The 20,179-nt window shown below is 42.3% G+C and overlaps 1 protein-coding gene and 1 long non-coding RNA gene across 21 annotated transcripts in view; one reads left to right on the top strand and one right to left on the bottom strand.

Moving 5' to 3' along the window:
- FOXP1 (forkhead box P1) overlaps positions 1-20,179 on the bottom strand; it is an 823,426-nt gene that overhangs the window by 241,927 nt on the left and 561,320 nt on the right. The window lies entirely within an intron of this gene.
- Positions 10,359-18,026, top strand: LOC128342741 (uncharacterized). Of its 2 annotated transcripts, none has more exons than XR_008315144.1 (3): positions 10,359-10,490; positions 15,340-15,495; positions 16,348-18,026. It is a non-coding gene; the product is annotated as an uncharacterized LOC128342741 (long non-coding RNA). The 2 variants fall into 2 exon arrangements; XR_008315143.1 differs by having other exon boundaries at positions 10,382-10,682.

Below are 20,179 nucleotides of genomic sequence, written 5' to 3' on the forward strand. Positions count from 1 at the left end.
TTCAAGATGGCAAATATGTGAACATTTGAGGTGTTAAGTGGGCTAATGTGTGGACCTTCTAACTGATTTGAACCAAATTTGGTATAGTTGTAGTGAGTGACACATAGGGACACATCAATAGCATAGTTTGTGATGATGTCATTCACCCAAATTCAAGTTGGCAGACGTGTGAACATCTGAAGTGCAAGTGGGTTAACTTGTGAACCACCGAATCAATCTGAACCAAATTTATTACAAGTGTAGGGGCACATAGTGATGGCTCAATGACATAATTTGTGATAGTAGGCAGATTAGTTCTTACCAGAACAACTTATTTTTCTATATAGAGTATTAATCACTGTGTGTGTGGGGGGGGAATCACATATACTCAACTTTTTAAATCTCCAAATCATAAAACATTTTTTACAGTTTGAATCGACTACTTCAAGTAGTTTTAGAACCTTTCTAATTTCTTACATATTTCCTCTATATATGCTCACACAGAAAACACTCTCCACAAAAGTGTTCTCTAGTAAGGATATGAGATTAAATAAAGAAGGAAGAAACACCCACTAACTCACCCACCTAGTTAGGATCCTGCTTCATAACAGACTAACTCTTTATCACAGACACAAAATTCCAGAGTTAAACCATAAAGAAGATCATTCACTGGACACAAATAATAGAGCCCTTCCATAAATTTCATATTTTCAGAGGGGAAGGGGGGGTGAGTTCAGATTTATCTCTGAAAAGAATATAAGGATTCTCTTCACTTCTTCCAAAGAATTGTATTTTAATACAGGAGACTCAAGAACCAATAAAAAAGGCAATTTAACAATATCTCTAGTGTATCACCAATCACCATAAAGGCCTGGAGGCTGCTACATACCCACTACAGTACAATAGGTTTGCCACCCTGCTGGTTTTCAATTGACACCCCCTCCCCCCATGTTATTATTTTTTTCCTAAGTTAAGCCTAATAGTGATTTCTAATATTCTTATTTCACTCACGGCTGATAGCATTTTCTGCTGTTAAGCTCTGTCACTCAGGGACCCCTCTGGAGAAATAGACACAGGAGAGAAGGCATTGGTTCACCATCACTTTAAATATGGGGAAAGTGTGATTTGAAATAGATCATTAGCATCAATGGGACGCAGGTCAGGAAATCATAAGCCCAATACGTTACCAATGTCTGCTCTCACAAGGAGTATTGCAGAAACTGACCATAGAAGCTGATCTTGAGTCTGCTAATGTACAGTAGTTTGATGCAAACCTAGGAAAACCATTCTTGCAACTGGTACCAATAGGGTTTTGCTGATGGCCAGGTTTGGTCTATGATTGGGGAGTACATTGAAAAAACATGGGGGGAGGAGAGAGTAGCTAAAAGAAGCTCCACTTAATATTCACTTCCCAGTGATTTCAAGTTAATGGTAATAAAAATAATGAGCATATTTAAATGATGCTCACCTCTAGAACATGTACCTACTGTGCCTACTCTGCATATAAGTATGGCAAGCTTCAATAATGCCCTTTTAAATGGATAACTGTTAAATTAATATATCTGGCAAGCAAAATAATAATATATATGGCAAGCAAAATAATAATATATATGGCAAGCAAAATAATAATATATATGGCAAGCAAAATAATGAGCATATTTAAATGATGCTCACCTCTAGAACATGTACCTACTGTGCCTACTCTGCATATAAGTATGGCAAGCTTCAATAATGCCCTTTTAAATGGATAACTGTTAAATTAATATATCTGCTAAAGAAATCAATTTTTGTGCACTCCAAGGTTATATGTTTAACAGACTTCGATAATTCAATGAAAAATTGAGCTGGTAATGATTTGCAGGCTAAATGAATGTTAAATACTTCAAAGGACTGGACAAACAAGTCAGCAGCAACATTTTTATGGGTTCACTTCCTTCAAGGGAACTTAAAGAGCCAGCCTTTTTATTGCTGGGAATTCTAGACACCTTTTCTACCCCTTAGCATCTGTTTGAAATATGGAGTAGACAATTGCTTTTTTGGCTCTGACTCAGGTGGTTGAAATACAGGACAAACAGACTACTGTATATAAGCTTTGCTCCAGCAATGAAATTTTTTATTAACTCGCTTGCATAGCAAACTCTGCTGCCTAGCTTCCAATCCCTATAGAATCATCAAGGAATGTGGCTAGTTATTAATTCTGGTGGTCAAGGACAGGGTGGATATGTTGAGACTTGTCTGTAATATGTAACCTCACATTTCAAAGAGCTACAGAGGAAAAGGAGGGAAATAAATTAATTCTGTTTAGGTCATCATTCACATGTGTAAAATACAAAACTAAATGCTAGCATTATACATTAATATGTCACTCTCGTTGGGAAGTTTTGGCCAAGAAAAACAAGCCCTATGGTGGAGGGGTGAAGAATTATAACTAAAAGTCATGAACTTGCAGAACCTTAGAAATCTTAGAAAGACTACAATACCATGTTTATATAGATGGACATGATAACTGCCCTATCATCTGCATTATTCAGGAATAAATGCAGGGGTGGTGGTGGTCGGCAGGCTTCAATAAACCCACTTACTTCCTCGCCCCTGGTGAGTGCCCCTTCCCTACTGGCGAGGAGGATAACAGTTGTTCATGTTTGTTCCCTCACACCTTTCTTCTCCCAGGTGGGCAGCAGCCTCTCAGTAGCCATCCAGGCATCTACTTCCTTGTCTTTATCAGGGCTGCCTACTTCCACGCCTCCTCTTCCTCCAGCTCCCATCCCCCACACAGGGCTTCAGCGACCCCAGCACCTTGTGAGTTGGGAGCTGAGCCAGTGAAGGTTTGCAGAGCAAGGCACAGTAGTGCAGTGCAGCATCCTACAGGCAGCTCTCAGCAGGTGCAGCTCCTCCTCCTGGGACTTACTGGCCAAGCTGCCCGCATTCCAGCAGAGCAATGCTAGAAGATGATAATCCAGGCCACACACTATGGCAGCCCAGTAAAAGGAAAGGTTAGCATTTCTGCTCACTCAAGCATCTTGGCAGCCCAGAACACCATGCCACAGTCGTCGGGGCTTTGAGATAGTGTCGTCCACCAACATCCATTCCATGGCAGTGGGAGGGAGAGACAAAAGGAGAGGGTACATGGCCTAGCAGTCAGTGTGCTCCTGCCCCTCAAGTAGTTACTGCAAGAGACTCCCCCGGCCAGACGCTTTTCCTCACATTTCCCCCCAGGCTAAAACCTTTATGCTTTTAAGTGGCTGTTCACAAAGCAAATGAATTGCTCAGCAATATCTTGAGCAGTTGCTATGCTTGTGCTGAAGAAGCTTTATATTTTGGCAGAAACCTTTTTCTGAGGCAGAAACTCAACAAGTAAAGCATTCGTTCCTCATTTTCACTATATCACTGTGCTAGGTAGTGAAAAGCGATGCTCAGCTTTGTGTGTTCAGGGGTCAAAGGTCTGAACAGTTTAAGAGATTCTTTGTCACATGTGAGAAGTGTGTGTGTGTGTGTGTGTGTGTGTGTGTGTGTGTGTGTGTCTGTGTGTGTCCCTTTTGAGTTACATATACTTCTCAAACCCCTCACTTTGGAGTATCCCTGCCCTAGCAAAAAAACCAATCCAGAGCAAACGGTTTATTGTACTGAAATTACAAGGAAGCAAATTTAGCCTAGACATTAGAAATAATTTCCTAACTAAGAGTTGTTAGTGGGACAGTCTACCTTGTGCATTGGTGGGCTCTCCTTCACTGAAGGTTTTCAAATGAAGGAGGGGTGGTCTATTATTAGAAATTTATTTATTTATTATTTTTATGTTTACATTTATATCCCGCTTTTCCTCCGAGGAGCTCAGAGGTTAATCCTCACAACAACCCTGTGAGGTAGATTAGGCTGAGATATACACGACTGGCCCAGAGTCACCCAGTGAGTTTCATGGCTGAATGGAGATTCGAATCATGTCTTCCCAGTCCTAGTCCAACACTCTAACTACTATAACCACTATGCTATGCTGGCTCTCCTACAGAAGATGTTTCTCTGCTACAGAAATGCTGTAGAAATGCTGTAGCAGTTTCCTGCAAAGAGCAGGGGGATGGACTAGAAGACCTTTAAGGTCCCTTCCATTTCTTGCTGAAAGGGGTGGACTCCACTTTGTTCTCAAAGAGGCCCATCAGCAACACTAGTTAATAACCAGGGATCAGGGGGGTAGCCCAAAGTATTGAGGCACCTGAAGGGAGGTGCCAAATGCTGCCTTTCCCCATGACTCTGATGGGGGCCAGACTCATTTCAAAACCAATCCTTCAAAGCCTTGAAAGTGGCATGGGGAGCAAGGAAGATGGCCAGCAGTCTCTCCTCTCCTCTTGCTTTTTGGAAGCTTTGCAAGGAGCTCCTGGTGGCGCAGTGGTAAAACTGCCGCCCTGTAACCAGAAGGTTGCAAGTTCGATCCTGACCAGGGGCTCAAGGTTGACTCAGCCTTCCATCCTTCTGAGGTCGGTAAAATGAGTACCCAGAATGTTGGGGGGCAATATGCAAATCATTGTAAACCGCTTAGAGAGCTTCCAGCTATAGAGTGGTATATAAATGTAAGTGCTATTGCTATAGAATAAGGTCTTCAGTTCAAAGTTTATTACAGTCAAGAATAAGGTCTTAACACTATATGACAACCCTATAGAACAGCATAGGCTAAGAGGGAGTAACGGGCTCAAGGCCTATTAAGCTTCACCACTCAGTCTGGATGTGAAGTCATGTCTCCATACACAACATTCTATAACCTGGCCCTTTCATGAGGCAAGGTGTGGCGGTCACCTCAGTCAGCAGATTATATGACAGCAGGGCCAATTCATGAAAGGGCCAACCCACGCCAGGGCTATATAATGTTCCATTTGCAGAAAATGGCTTCAAAGCCATACTGAGTGACGGAGTCTAACAGGCAGGCCTTGAGCCCACTACTCTCTCTCAGCCAACACTATTCTATTGAGTTGTTAATGATATACAAATGAGAAATAGGTTGTACAGCTCAAATGTAATAATAATAATAATAATAATAATAATAATAAAAACATTATTTTGTATAGGACTTTCCATCAGAGTTGACCAACCAATACTATTGACATACAGTAGATGATATTTACACAGGATTTTCTGAAGTCAATGGCCTACTGGCGTTAGGGACCTGCCAGGGCTGCTTCACACATGAAAGACAGCCCCAGGGGTGTTGTGAAGGTGAGAAATTATACAATAACCTAAAACAGAGTGCAGCCACTTCTGCAGCACTACATGCATTGGGAATAATGGAAGTAGCATGCATGATGCAAGTTCTCGCATGCTGCTTTGGGTCACTGATCAACCTCCCACCTCTGCAACACCTCCTGGGGTTTTATTTCACATGCATAGTAGCCCCAAGGGGACCCTAATGCCAGTGTTGTGCAGCATGGTATGTCAGCCATTGCCTTCAGGCTATGTCCCGTGACTTCAGGACTAGCCTGGAAGGTATGTTCTATGGGTGCTATTGTCAAGCCATTGTTCTAGAATAGATTTTACAGGCCAAAGAGAACTATAGGACAATCCTAATCCTATGCATATCCACTCAGAAGTATATGTGTTAGGATTGCAGCATTAGGCCCTAAAATCCTATGAAAGTTAAATTAGAGTTGCTCCTCCCTTTGGAAAATCCCACGCTCCAAATAGCCCACAAAATGGTCATTCTTCAGCAAAGGTTAATGCCACAGCATACACAGGTCTGTGGGAATGTAACAAAGACTATGGAACTGGCTTCTTAGTTGCTAAAGAGACACCTTCCTTCCTCAATGCATTTTAATAAAAAAAAATGTTTTCCATGCTTTTACAAGGTTTCTACTGAATGCTATTTCACAAAAACCAAAGGCCTACCTACAGCGCAGCACTGCACTGCCAAAAGCCAATTATGTTAACACAAATAAAACTAAACAAACAAAGTCTCTCAGTGTCTCTCTTAACTTCTGGACTGCTTTCCTCAGGAATAAAACAACTCTGCCAAAGACAGTGTTCAATCTAACAAAAAAGTACATAAATTAATGGCTAAGTCTTGCAGTCCTTCCCCAGGGTGAGATAATTCCCAGTGGTAGGACCAAAACTCCCTACCACTGGGAATCATCCAAATAATCACTTTCATCAGAATTTTGTCAAGGAACTATCGCGCAGCAGATAGAGTGATGGGCTTGGCACAAGGAATCCCATTTTCATTTACTATTTAGCCATGAAGCTCACTGAATGCCCCCCATGCAAGTCATTAACTCTCAACCTATCTTCATAAAACTACCTTGATTACACTGAAAGATACTATAAAAATAATAAATAGAAGAGGAAAACCAGTTCCTTCAGGAGTAATATTTAATTTTTATTTAAAAATTGGGATTATTTCAGTGCATGCATTTCACACAGGCATGTGGTTTTTTTGTTTTACTGTGGATAGCTCTTAAAACAGACAAAAATGGCAAGGGCTAAGGGGCAATTCTAAAACTAGCCATATTTTATATCAGGTACACAGATATATCAGGTGAGTCTCATCATCCTATAATACATAAATGACTGGTCACTGTGAAGTTTGGGGGAGGTGACGTGACAAACTGATGAATTATTGGATTTATTAGTAATGGCATTTGCACATCTGTGAAATAAACTCTATAAACTTCTTTGATGCATACTGAAACCATATACTTATATTTTCAGCAGCTGCTGGATGTACTGTGAAACTCTCATTTGATCCAATTCTATTTCTGCATAAAGGATACCCACAGACCTTTTACATGATCAGACTATTTAAGCAAATATATTTCTTAAAGTTTCTATAATCTTTATAGAAAACCAAAAGAGCCTCTTTAAAATGCCTCTGCGAAGGCAGCAGATGCATAATATCTCCATCCTGAAATAGGGACAACAATTGGATGCAGCAGTCCAGTCATTTCTGAAAGACACAGATGCGCTTGGAGACAGAAATAAACAGTAAACCTACCCTCAAAAATGACATCCCGACATAAATTTTGATGAACTTCTGGGAAAATGGAATTTTAGAAGGAGATAGGAGAGGAAGATTGCCTCTCTACAAAGACTCAGCATTTGACATATAAAGAACACTAGAAAGATGTTTCTGTTGGGCAATTACATCGATCACAATAAGGCTTAGGGCAGGGCTAAAGACATGCCCACATGGAAGTTTTCCATAGCATGGTTCACTGTTTTATTATGGGTAGCTTCATGAGAAAAACAGTTCTATCTTTTCTGGGGATCCCCCAACCCAGGTAGCCAGCTATGTGGGATGCTCAGCTATAGAGCTCCTGTGATTAATAAGGTTTGTCATGTGGATGGGTATACGAACAGCATAAGGTGAAGGTTCTAAGTACTCAGAAAGCAGGGGCTGCATATGCACTGAGTGTGCATCTGACCCTCTTGCAGACTGTCCTATATGTGTGTTCTAAGACCTCACCCATTATAAGGCACAGGAGGGAGAGAGGTGTTGAACCCGCACCATGACCTATCATCAAGCCAGAGGGATTAAACCTACATGAACAAGGATGCCTTCTGGCATGCAATGCTGGGCTACAAACTGGCTGAAAACTGGCAGGAATCAACTGAGCCCCTTGCCTCTATAAAAATCTTACCTCTAGGCCAGTTCAAAAATCTAATAAATGCAGAAAAGCATACTTGCCTTATCCAGTCTTGCCTTTCTTTGTCCAGCCTCTAACCTTACTATCTCACTTGGTAGTACTCAGCCTTAGCCCAGCTATCTCTGCTTTCTGCTTCTGGCCCTCTGCTTGACGATAACTTGAACCTGAGCCATCTTTGACTGCTCCTCCTGCTCCAGCTTCTCATCCACCTATGCTGAACTAGTCCTGATCCCTAGACAAGGCCGAATTCAGACAAAGCTCAAAACCAGAGGTTGGCGAACCCATGGTTTCAATTCTAAACTGTAAATCACACCATAGACGTTTGTCCAACCATGGCCCTCTAACCTACATTTGCAGGAGAGGGGATCCGCTCCCTGCTGCTCAGCTGCCAAAGCTGAACCCAGAAAGGTCCATGGCCAGACTGTGGAGCGGCCATGATTGGCCACTTTTGTGAACTGCCCAGGGATTTTTTCTATTGGGCCATATATAAATGCACTAAATCAATCAATCAATCAATCTTGAAGGGGACATGTTGAGCACAAACGTGCATTTTCAGAGCACTCGGCATGCCCTCAGCATGGAAAGGGCTTTTACATCCCTGTAAATAAAACAATAATAGATTCCATGCCATGCCAGCACTTCTTCTGACAGTTATGGCACCACCAGGGGCGGAGCCACCATTGGGCCAATGGGTTAAAAGAACCCGGGCCGGTGGCCAATCAGGAGCTGCAAGAGCGGCCCTGACATGCCCCCCCGTCTGACATCAGACGCGGAGGCGGTAGTTTAGCTCCTGAGCGGGGGCCGCGCGGCCCCTTCGGGAGCTAAACAAAGGCTGGTGCTGCGTTCGCAGTGCCAGCCAGGAGTGGCTAAGAGTCGCTCCTGGCTGGTGCTGCGAATGTAGTGCTAGCCTAACTAGCTCCTGAAGGGACCGCGCGGCCCCTTCAGGAGCTAAGACAGGCGCTGCGTTCACAACGCAGCACCAGCCTTCATCTAACTGCCGAATGGGCCACGCGGCCCCTTCAGCAGTTAAGCTGCTTCTGATTCTGAACTCCCGAAAGGAGCCTTAAGGCTCCGTTCAGGAGCCAGACCACGCCCCCGCATCTGATGTCGGACGTGGGGGTGTGGCTATCCCCTGCGTCTGACGTCAGACGCAGGGCGCGGGGCTATTGGGGCACCTGCCATGGCCGCACACAGGCCACTGGCGGGCTGCCTACGCCCCTGGGCACCGCGACCCACCAAGGAGACCTGCACCCAAACACTCCAGCACAACACAATTTCGAGGGGGTGTGTGTCTAGTGGGATCTCTATTTCCCTGTTACTTGGGGAAATTGAAAGGAACATGAAGACTTCCTTGGAGGGGATATGTATATGATGGAAGGCAAAGGATTGATCTGTCCTGCCTTGAACTAAGATGGTATTGTGAGGGGTTACCATCTCAAAGCAATCTATGCAGACCAAACCAAACTCCTGCTCTGCTTGCAGCTTGCTGCCGGTGGACTCACCCTCTCATCAGAGGGCCAGTCTACTGGGGAGGACCATTGGGACAAGCACCCTAGGTCTCCCTTCAGACTGCACACTCACGGGTTGAGCTAACCCAACAAATGGGGCCCTGCTTGTGTGGGGCCCCCAATTCTCCACAGTAAAAAATAGAACAGAATTGCTGCAACCCCACTTCCCTGTGAAGCCCTGCACACACACAAAGGAGATTTTGATGCTCCATATGCCAGACACTGCCTACGTGCTCGTACGGGGGGAACATCAGGTGCATGGATGGATCTTTAAAAAACCCATTCAAAATTCCTGGATTCGGTTCTGTGTTGCACATTATGCAGATTTACCAGGACAAGGAATTGTGGGAAAGGGGAGCCCCATTTTCCAGCAACCCCAGGAGAGTGGGATTGGTGTTTGGGGCACCAGCAAGAGTGCACAGGTCCACATGAGTGGATGGGCTGGCTGGGGGGGGGCACACTTTGAGATCTTTTTGGTGGCAGTCGCCAAGATAGGGAGAGCAGTCGCTGGGGTATCCATCCCCACAGCTTTCCTCTATAGAGCAACCTGGCTTGATATAGAGTCCCAATGGTCTAGCACTCTCGTGAAAGAGTAGTGTGTTTTGTCATCACACAATATTAGAGATTTTGCTCAGAAATTCTCTACCCTCCCCTCTGATGGTTCTTTTAATGAGTTTTTAGGGGTTGTCCCCATGGCCTGGCACTCTTTTGAGGGTCTTCCTCGGGTCAGCAACTGCTGTCATCACACATGTCAAATTGCTCCTTTGACTAGAACAGTGCTGATCCTGGTGACCCACCCTTCTCATGAAGAAGCCTACAGACCTCCAGTCACCAAAGGGGAAGGGGCTGGGTCCCCCTTCCCCAACATTTATGTGAAAAATATAGAACATAACTGCTCAAGAATCCCTGGTTGGGGCTACCTTTTAAACCCAACCCCGGGCACACACACAGCCATTTCCCCTCTTCCCGGTGCTGTGAAGTGGTGCCCTGCTAATGTTGCCACCTGGAGAGATTGTGCTTATGAACATACAACATTGCTGCTTCCTTCTCAGCGAGTAAAGCACTTAGTGCCCATGCCCTTGCCCTCCGGCTTGCCGGGGGGGTGGTGGGTGGGAGGCAAGGGACAGAATGGGAAGAGGGAATTCCACTGTGTGACTGTGCTGCTTGAGAGGCTGAAAAGTCTGGGGTGGAATGTAGCAATGTCCCTGTTGCTGGGCAACTCCATAACTAGATAGAAAGGGAGGGGCTGGTTCTCAGAGAGTGATAAGTGCCTTGGAGCAGCCGCGATTGTGAAGCTGCAGTTTCACAAATTTGGACATACTGGAGTTCCAACCTCTGCCACATTTAACTCTGGTTTCATGCTACATTTGAATTCAGCCAAATTGTATGTTATTCACTAAAATGATTTCCAGACTCTCAAGAATTCAGATTTCAGGTGCACACAAACACTAGGTATCCATTCAAGGAGCCAGAGGAAAGTATCATGGTCCAAGGCATAAATGAATCAAGTTTCAGAGATGGTCATCCAATGGCCAGAGGCAGTTGATGTCCATTTCAGGCAAAGGCAATAGTAGGGGTAAGAGACAGATGTTTGAGATGCAGCTTCTGATGGCATTGACTCTTAACACCAGCAACCCTATTGACCACTAGGAGCATTAGGGGTAGAGATAGCCAGTAAGGTCATTCCCCCTCTGACCATGCTTTCTCTACTCTGATTCCCCTTTGTTAGAATGATAGTCTCAGGTTTTATTCTCTCACCTGAGAGACTTCCGTCTTCTTCCTTCCCCCTCTTCTTGTATATAGCTAGTTTTGAGGCATGTAGGTCTCAATCTATCTCCTTGATAGATTCCTAAATACATTTATTTGGAACTTTAACACCATGTCTCCAGACAAAATTAATTAGCAGTGCTCCCTTACCTGTGCATTTATGCTGTAGCTGGGGCAGATAAAGAAATCTTCCCTCCTGAGCTCCCTGCTATGGGCCCAGAAAACCCAGAGAAAGAAAGCAAAGAGGCACAATAAGTAAGTGGAAAGCTTGATTGGGAAGGAGTTCCAAAGAAATAGCAGGGATTTTTTTTTGCCAAGGAGACTGCAGCACAGTGACAGGTAATGATATCAAGGCTGAATGGATTCCATTTTGAAACGTGGTCATTTAGGATGGAGTCCTTTCTCATGGTCCAGGGACTGGAAAGCGTCTTGCAAGAGAACGGACCTGAAGCAGCTGGAGAACAAGCAGCGTGGGATGCCAAAAAAAGAGAAAAGTCTACGGATTAATCTGCTTGCATGTGAGTGACTCAATCATTGTTCATTTAAAGATAGCTAAGAAATTTTTGGAGATTTTAAAATGCTAGAAAGACAACAAATACTAGAATTGATCTGACTGCGAGAATGAGAGGACAGAATTTAACTGGAGCATATTAATCAAATTCTAGACCTTACAAGATGTTCACAAGAAAATGTGAAATCACCAGATCAAGCAATAGCTGGATTTATTTTGAATAGTCTGCCAGAGAGATTTCCAAATCATACATTATGTTTTGGAATAAAGAGAACAGATTGATTTGGACTTTGTGATTTCTAGACTTCAAGATTCTGATAAGAAAGATGCAGCCTCTAGTGAAATCTCCAACCAAAACAGTCAAGTTACAGCGCTTCAGACCGAACAAAACTGGCTGTATAAGATGTCAGGCCATTTGAAAGTGTTTTGTTCTCAGAACAAAGGCCCTGGCCACAGCCCTACTGAAAGAAATTCCAAGAGGGATGACTCATCACCCAGAGCTCAAATTACTCCAAAGCAAGCACACAGAGCTAACAGAGCTGGAAAACTGGAGCAATTCTTAAAATGTTTGAATCTGCTGAAAATAATGTTGAAAGTGATTGCAAATGTGACTATGGGAATTTAATTGATAGTGGCGCCACTGCAAATCTAATTAAAGATAAGGAGCTGAGTCAGATTTGAAATATAAAACCTCAGTAAGCCTGGCAGATGGCAGAAAAGTCATTGCAGAGGGCAGAGGAAAATCAAAAATCAAATGCAAGCTGCCAAAGGGAAGGAGCATGACCATGATAACTGAGGAAGCTCTTCATGTCACTGCACTTGAAAGCAGTTTAATTTCAGTCAAATATGGCACGTGCAGAGTCTATCTAGTAGAATTCAAAGGTGATTACTGTTACATCAGAGACAGACAAGCGTTGTTAATGAGAGTTTTTTTTAAGGAAAGTGGCTTGTATGAAATTGATTGCATTAACGAGAAAGTTTAGCCCTGAAAAGATAATGATTCACAATGTTTATGATATTTGAAAAGCAAGAGGACCAATAAAGGATTTCACCAGAAAAGAGATTAAGTGATGTCTGTGCACAAAGTTGAATCCTCAGGAGGAAGTAGATATTTCTTAACTTTCATTGATGACTACTCCAAATACAATTTTACTTATATGCTAAAAAAGAAAAGTCAAATTCAGGAAAAATTTAAGGAATATGTTCAAATAATGAACTTCAGTTAGTCTAAACTTCAGTTAGTCCAAAATGTGGCAGCTAGATTGGTCTGTGGGGTATCATGGAGAGACCACATTATGCCTATTCTTAAACAGTTGCACTGGCTGCCGATATGTTTCCAGGCAAAGTACGAAGTGCTGGTTATTACCTTTAAAGCCCTGAATAGCTTGGGTCCAGGTTACCTGAGAGAGCACCTTTCTCTATGGGATCGCCATTGCTCATTAAGATCATCAGGAGGGGGTCTTTCTTCAGGTGCCACCAGTTCACCCCTCGGCTCTGCCTGTCTCACTGTACCTGCACGTGGAACAGGTAACATTTCTGAGAATGCTACCTTGGGGGTCCTGAACTTCAATACACTAGCTATCAGCCTAAATTTGGCTTCCAGGACCTCCCGACTACATTTCCCCACATCGTTGGTGCCGACATGCCCCACAACAGCTGTCTCCTCTCCAGCACTGCCTAAGAGTATATCTAGACACTACCTAATGTCCACAACCTTTGCACCAGTCAGGCAAGTCACCATGCGGTCAAAACACAGGTCACAAACCCATCTCTCTATACTTCTAATGATCGAATCAACCAATATGAGGCCCCCACCCACCGGAGGAGTATCCCCTGTGCGTGAAGATATGGGCTTATCATCCATGGAAGGGGTCCCTTCTAAAGGAGCATGTCCCTCTTCCTCAGACTGATGTCCTCCTTCCCCGAGACCTGACAGCAGAGGAGCTATCAGCCCTGGAGTGGGATGCCTCTAATGTCCCTGAAGGTCTCGTCCACATGCCTCTCTGTCTTTCTGAGCTTCTCTAGATCTGCCACCTTGGTCTCAAGGGAACAAATTTGTTCCCCGAGAGCCAGGAGCTCCTTGCACCAAGCACACACCCATGACTTCTGCCCATGGGGCAAATAGTCATACATGTGGCACTTTGTGTAATACACTGTGCAATACACTAGGAGGAAAAGGATAAAGAATCCTTGATGTGGTTACTGGAAGAGTGAAGAGTAGTATACTTTGATTAAAGACAAAGGCCAATCACAAGTGAAGTGACAAAAATCAGAACCAGAAGGGGTTACAGAAGTTGAGCCAGAAGCGAGACGCTCACAAAAACCCTACAAAGGGGTTCCACCCAGGAGACTCTCCTACATGGTCAAAAAGGAAGAAACCCAGGAAGCCTGCTCATGGGAAACCACTGAAAGACTTCCAACACGTGAAGCTGAAAGTTGGAGAAAAGCTGCAGAAGAAGAGATCGAATCTCTACACAAAAATAAAACTTGGACACTTGTGGAACTACCTCCTGGAAGAAAGTCAGTAGGATGCAAAATACAAATGGGTCTTCAAAACCAAATACAATGCAGAAGGAGACATCAAGTGCTACAAAGCCAGATTAGTAGCCAAAGGATACTCTCAAAGTATGGTTAAGACTATGAAATATTTGCACTTGTCATGAAGCACACTTCAGTAAGAAAATTTTTCAGCATAGCAGCAGCAAGAGAGATGCATGTTGATCACCTAGATGTAAAAACTGCATTTCTGCATGGAGAAATAGAGGAAGCCATCTACATGGAGCAGCCACCAGGATTTGAAGAATCTGAAAATGAGAGGCTTGTATACAAGCTGCAGGAAAGAATCTATGGCTTGAAGCAAGCTGCTAGAGCATGGAATGAGAAGCTGAACCAGAAGTTACTCAAGGAGGGATCCATGCAAGGAAAAGCTGACCCTTGTCTGTTACTCAAGATTTACTCAAGACATATTTTGACTTATGTAGATGATTTGATTTTTTGGTATGAAAGGGCAGTCATGAGATTGTGGAGTACCAGAACAAAGAAGTAGAAGTTAAAGAACAAGGAAGCATTTCCTATTATCTTGGCATTAAAATAGAAAGAGAAGAGGATGGAAGTTAACTTATCAACCAGAAACGGAAGATAAAGGATCTCCTAGAATGTCTGAAACTGACAGAAACCAAAGAGGTCAGTACACCAATGGAGACAAACTTCTTGAAGAAAGATCAGGACAGTGATCCATTCCCAGACAAAAATAAATACAGAAGAGCTATTGGGAAACTTCTGTACATAGCTACAGTCACAAGGCCAGACATAGCTGCTAGGGATGTTCGTGATCTGCGGTTCAAGCACTTTTTGGGCAGGAGGACCTTTTTCTCCTTAAGAAAAAGGAGAGCAGGTCCTTACGTGCTCTCCGCTGCTGCATGCAACTTCCTGCTGGGGCAGTGCGTGTCCCAATAAACCCCACATGGTGCCAGCATCCACATGGTCTCTGTACATGTGTGGGTGCCATTTGTGTGGTCAGCAACATTAGTCTCAGGTTTCATTCTCTCACCTGAGAGACTTCCGTCTTCTCCCTTCCCTCTCTTCCTGTATGCACCTAGCAATGAGGCATGTCGGTCTCAATCTATCTCCTTAATGGATTTCCTAAATAAACTACATTATCTGGAACTTTAACTCTATGTCTCCAGACAATATTAATTAGCAGTGCTCCCTTACCTGAGCACTTCTGCTGTAGTTGGGGCAGATAAAGTAATCTCCCCTCCTGAGCTCTCTAACAATAGAAACAAGGCAAGGCATGAGTAGTGTATAAAACAAATACTGTCGCTGATTATTTATTCAGAATGGAGAACCACACCTGAGGCAGCAGTTACAGTATGTAAAGCCAGCACGGCTCCTATTGGCTCCCCTGTTCACCTGATACAGCTGGGCTGACAAGGTGCAATTCACTTTCTTCCAGCTATTATCAGGGCAGTGCTGAAAAAAGGCAAGGATCATGTTGGCAATTCCTTCTATCTTGGAGCTACCTCAGTGGAGTAGAAAGTAAGAAACCTGAGCCCTGCTGCTACATTCCTCTCTTTGAACTTGGTGGCACCAGTATTAATGGCTGTAAAAGGTATGAGTAATGGATGTAAAAAGACATGAGTTCTTAGAATTTCCTTTTAGTGATACTGTTCCCAGGAATCCATTTTTGGGGTGACTATTATGATTAAATCAGCTTATGCTTGCAGTACAAATATACAATTTGATAGTTCATACTTTATTAGGCTTTAAAACCCTGAAATGAGAAAAGCCTCTTCTGAATGTACCATTTATGCCTACACTACCTCCACTCCCATCTCTCTTGGGTACAGCAGAATGTCTGTGTGGCAGATTGGAGAACTGGTAGGTTTATATTTTATGAAAATATGAAAAAAGTAACATCTGGTAGAAAACACCTTTAAAGGCAAAAAAGCACCATTTTATTAACATTAGTCTACTAAAATATTTCATATATAAGTTATCAATACTGTAACCTTTCTTAATCAACAGCCCACAACAGCACACAAACTTAATCAACAGAACACAAACCCAAGACAAGCCCATAGCCGGTTTCGTCACGGTGTCATTAATTCCAGTTTTATACCAAAATAAATCCATTCAGCTGAACAACTTGATCCCAATAGAGCTACACTCATAGTGGCTGGGGGTAGGGAAGGAGATAGAAAGGAAAGCAGGAACTGATCAGACCTCTGGCAGATATTTGGGAATTAAAATAATGTTCACTGTTGCTCATGTATGAACACACACAATGTATTTCCCTTCTCCCCCCCCACCATTGGTAAGTGCCTAGCTATCATTGTCAAATGCATATATTCCCATCATGCCTCAGTATTTTCCAGCCCCAAGATGCCCTCACTTTTGATTGTGTAGATGAAGTTGAAGTGCACAGGGTATTTACTGATCCAGTTATCTTGTTCTGTGACAGGCAGAATCAATCAATCAAGAGGCCAGCTTTGTGCTTGCATATTCCAAGCACATCCCCGCACTTCAGGATACGAGATCACAGTGTTATCCAGCCAAATTTGATCAACAAATGCAGTTCCCCTGTGCCACAGCAATCTCAGATGAAGATGTTATTATGTGGAACTGAGCAAAGTGATAAAGACAGTACAGAGAAAGGGAGGAGGGGGTCTAGCTGAGGCTTCCTAACAGCCTTGGATGTTTTTGTTGGGCGTTTCTCCAGCATCCTTTTTGCTAAGGTTTTTAAAAAGTTAGGGTTATTTAAAAATATAGAATTCTGGGGCATCCGCAGTACTGCTCTTTTTCACAAACTCAGACACTACCAGTTATTTTAGGGAATAGTGCCATATATTAAAGAGCGAGACCCTGGGCAGTTATTGTCTAGCAATTAATAATATATTTATGTTATGGAGAGAGAGAGAGAGAGAGAGAGAGAGAGAGAGAGAGAGAGTGTGTATACACACTATTCTGCACTTATGACATTCCACCCTCATTATGAAAACTGTTATCTGAAGGGCAAAAATACATTTTAAATTATGATCACTTTGGACAGAGCCCCCCCCCCCGTTCCTACCCTGGTTGCGACAAGACTCATGCAACTGTGTCAGTATTTAAGTGCATTTCAAGCAAAAAATGTACACGAGGATTTTATTTTGCCAATAGCTTTCCACTTTGCAACTGCCCTGCAGTTATTTTACATTATTTAATCCAAAATACCATCTTTTTGATTCTACCTTTCTTTTGCTTTTTAAATCTTTAATGGGAGCCGTTGGCAGTCCAAGGGTACAATTATTAGATATCTACAGAAAGAAATTGAAAAATTAATAATACTTTCCCATTCTGTACTACATATAAAAATTATCTAGTCTTAGTGGAGTTCTATAGATTCAAACAGGCACCCCCAACATGGTTGAAGGGGGGTGGGGTGCGGTGGGGGGGTTGTGGGAATCCTATTCTGAATTAGTACAGCCTACATTTAAATCTTTGCAGTCATCAGTTTTAAGTAAGGCTTGGGGGATACTCTATTATGTTTTCAAGTCAGAAATTTATTTTAAATCATTTCTTAATTAAAGGACATTTATTAGAGCAGCTTATGCTACATACTATCTAAAATCCCAGGTAAAGGTACCATAAACTAATCAGACTAACGATATTAAAATTGTTTATTGCCCTTTTATGGATTTTGCTACTTAAGTTACCATTTTTCACAACTATATGCAAACTGTGTGACATCACGCATATCAATTTATTAGGGAGAGTGATATATGCTTTCATCTGACCTTTGTCTAAATATTCCTTTAACCACAGCTGGGGGGCGGGGGGCAGCCCCAGACTCATCTGTCAGCAAGAGAGCAGTATAAAACTGCTACATCTATTAACATTTGTTTTCTTTCACTATTATTAAACTCAAAAGCCAAATCCAACTGGAAAAATGATGCCATTTGGGTTTCCTTGTCATCATGTGATAAGTATGAGAAATGTATGTGCAATGGCCAAATGGCCAATAGACAAAACACCCACTCCAAGTGACGTACTGTTTTCCATACTGCACAGACAAAATCAAAACAACAGAACTGCTGCAAACAAAAACAAAATCACATTTCCCATAAGCATTCCAGACAGAGCAATTTTACAGGAAAAGAAGCTGGGAAGGAAACCAGGGGAGGGAGAGGGAGGGAGGGAAGGAGAGAGAGAGAAAAAGAAATCATACCTCTTTCTACAAAAGGCGGTATTTTGTATCTATAAGCAAATGGGATTTATATATTCTGCTTTTAACACAAAACTGGTAACAGCTACATGTTTATTCAGCAATTTTACATTGCACATACACACCAGTTGAAAAGGGTCAATAACTGAGTCCAGTTTCAATTTGATTTCTCTAGCACAATGCCAGCAGCTGCCCTGATGACGAAATCCAGGTTTTACATCAGTATACATGAGGTCAGAAACTGGCCCTTTGCCTTCAAATGACAAGTGAAATCCAACCCAAGGGACTGCTCTCATTCACAGAAAAACAGTAAGGTCACGGGTTAGGGAGCAAAAGTGTGAGATTTGACACAAAGTAATGGAATGGGAACAATTAAATTCACCATTTCAACACTGCATCTTTCAAGTAGAATTTCCAAAAGGGAAAAACACTTCAAAGTGCTCCTTTGAACATCTATACTGAGACCTCTTAAAAACTGCCACTTGAGAAAGTGGATTTGTTGGTCCTTCAAAATAGATAGATAGATAGATAGATACGGTGGATTGATATCGATGTAACTTTGTTAACATATCTGCTCCTGGGAAGTTACAATATCTGTGTTAAGCTGAGCTACCTGACTATAAATAGTGGTAGTGTGGTGAATATCAACAGCTGCATTTTACTATTTCAGCAAAGCAGCGTAGAGTGCCTCGATCAGAGTGAATTCTTGTCAGCTGCGCTCTTTGCTAACACAATTCCTATGTTTTGCCTGGCAGTAAATGGACGCTTCTGCCCCAGCATCATCTAAACAACTCTGTTAACATTTGCCCTCAAGCGTCTCTCTCTTTGTCCAGTCCCTGTCTTCTAACAGATGTCATCCAAGTCTAATCAAGCATAAAATGGTCATAAATATTTCTTTCTGGTAGATTTCACATTCGCATTTCATGCAGGGACATGATATTTTTCTGCTACCTCCAGGGAGTACCTAATGCAAAAACCAGTTACTTACATTCAAGGCTCATGTTCCTTTACTAAAATGCAGCACATGTTCTCAGTTCAGAGACATAAAACACATACACACACACTTTATCTTCTTTTGTTTAACTGCCCCCCTTAAATTATGTGCACACAGTTTACACTAAAGATACACCATCTCCTGTTTAATGTGAAATCCCAAAAGCTATAATATACCATTCTTATGAAATCAAATGCAATTGAAATAACTTAATTATTGCCCAAAAGAGATTTAGCTCCTAGATACTTAATTGAACTAACAAGCTATTTAACAAATGCATGAGATAAGAAAGGCAGCTTTCTATTTTGGCTGATTTTATGCACAATTTTACAACCTACTTCATCATATTTAGTTAAAACAATAAAATGAACCTAGGGTATAAATATAAAGGTTCATGCCTATTTAGAGGATGAAAAAAAGCGAAAAGATAAGTGTGAGACAGTACTGATTTCCAGTACTTAAACTTTAATCATTCACAGGGAAACTAGGTAAGCTAATTAATTCTGTCTACTTAATGAAAGAAGCTACAGCAAAAGCATATTCCTCTCTGGCAAACTTCATAGTTAACATGTCAGAATGTAAAATAAAACCAACCTAGGATTATTTTCAAAGTCATATGTCTATTTGTTATTCTTTTCTCCCCCCTCCCCCGTTATGTTTGTCAAAACAGAAATCTTATACAGCTATTTAAAACAAACCACAAACGCTTAGCGATACAGATCATAACAGTGAAGCTTCTCTCATTTTCTCCCCCCACCTCCCCTTCTCTGTTGAGCCTAATATTTGATTACTGTTAGTCAAATCAAGCTTTCAGGCAAATAATCTCCATTTTTTAAGTTAATGAGATGTGGTCCTGTCGACAACAGCTTGTAGAAACTTTTAATTCTGATTCCTGCAGGCTGTGCTGGCCTCTTTTACAGCAACTACTACTGTATGAATGAGTCAAATTTGCCAAAATGACTTATGGAGACAAGCACACACTTTAAAGAGGCACTAATTAAAAAAATACCCACTGGTGTCAATTTAAATACCATGAAAATAAACTGCTAAAAGTAGCTCGGCTACCATCTCGTGGCTTTCCTCAGAGCACCTTTA

Source organism: Hemicordylus capensis, chromosome 2, assembly GCF_027244095.1.
Source record: "Hemicordylus capensis ecotype Gifberg chromosome 2, rHemCap1.1.pri, whole genome shotgun sequence".
NCBI lineage: Eukaryota > Metazoa > Chordata > Lepidosauria > Squamata > Cordylidae > Hemicordylus > Hemicordylus capensis.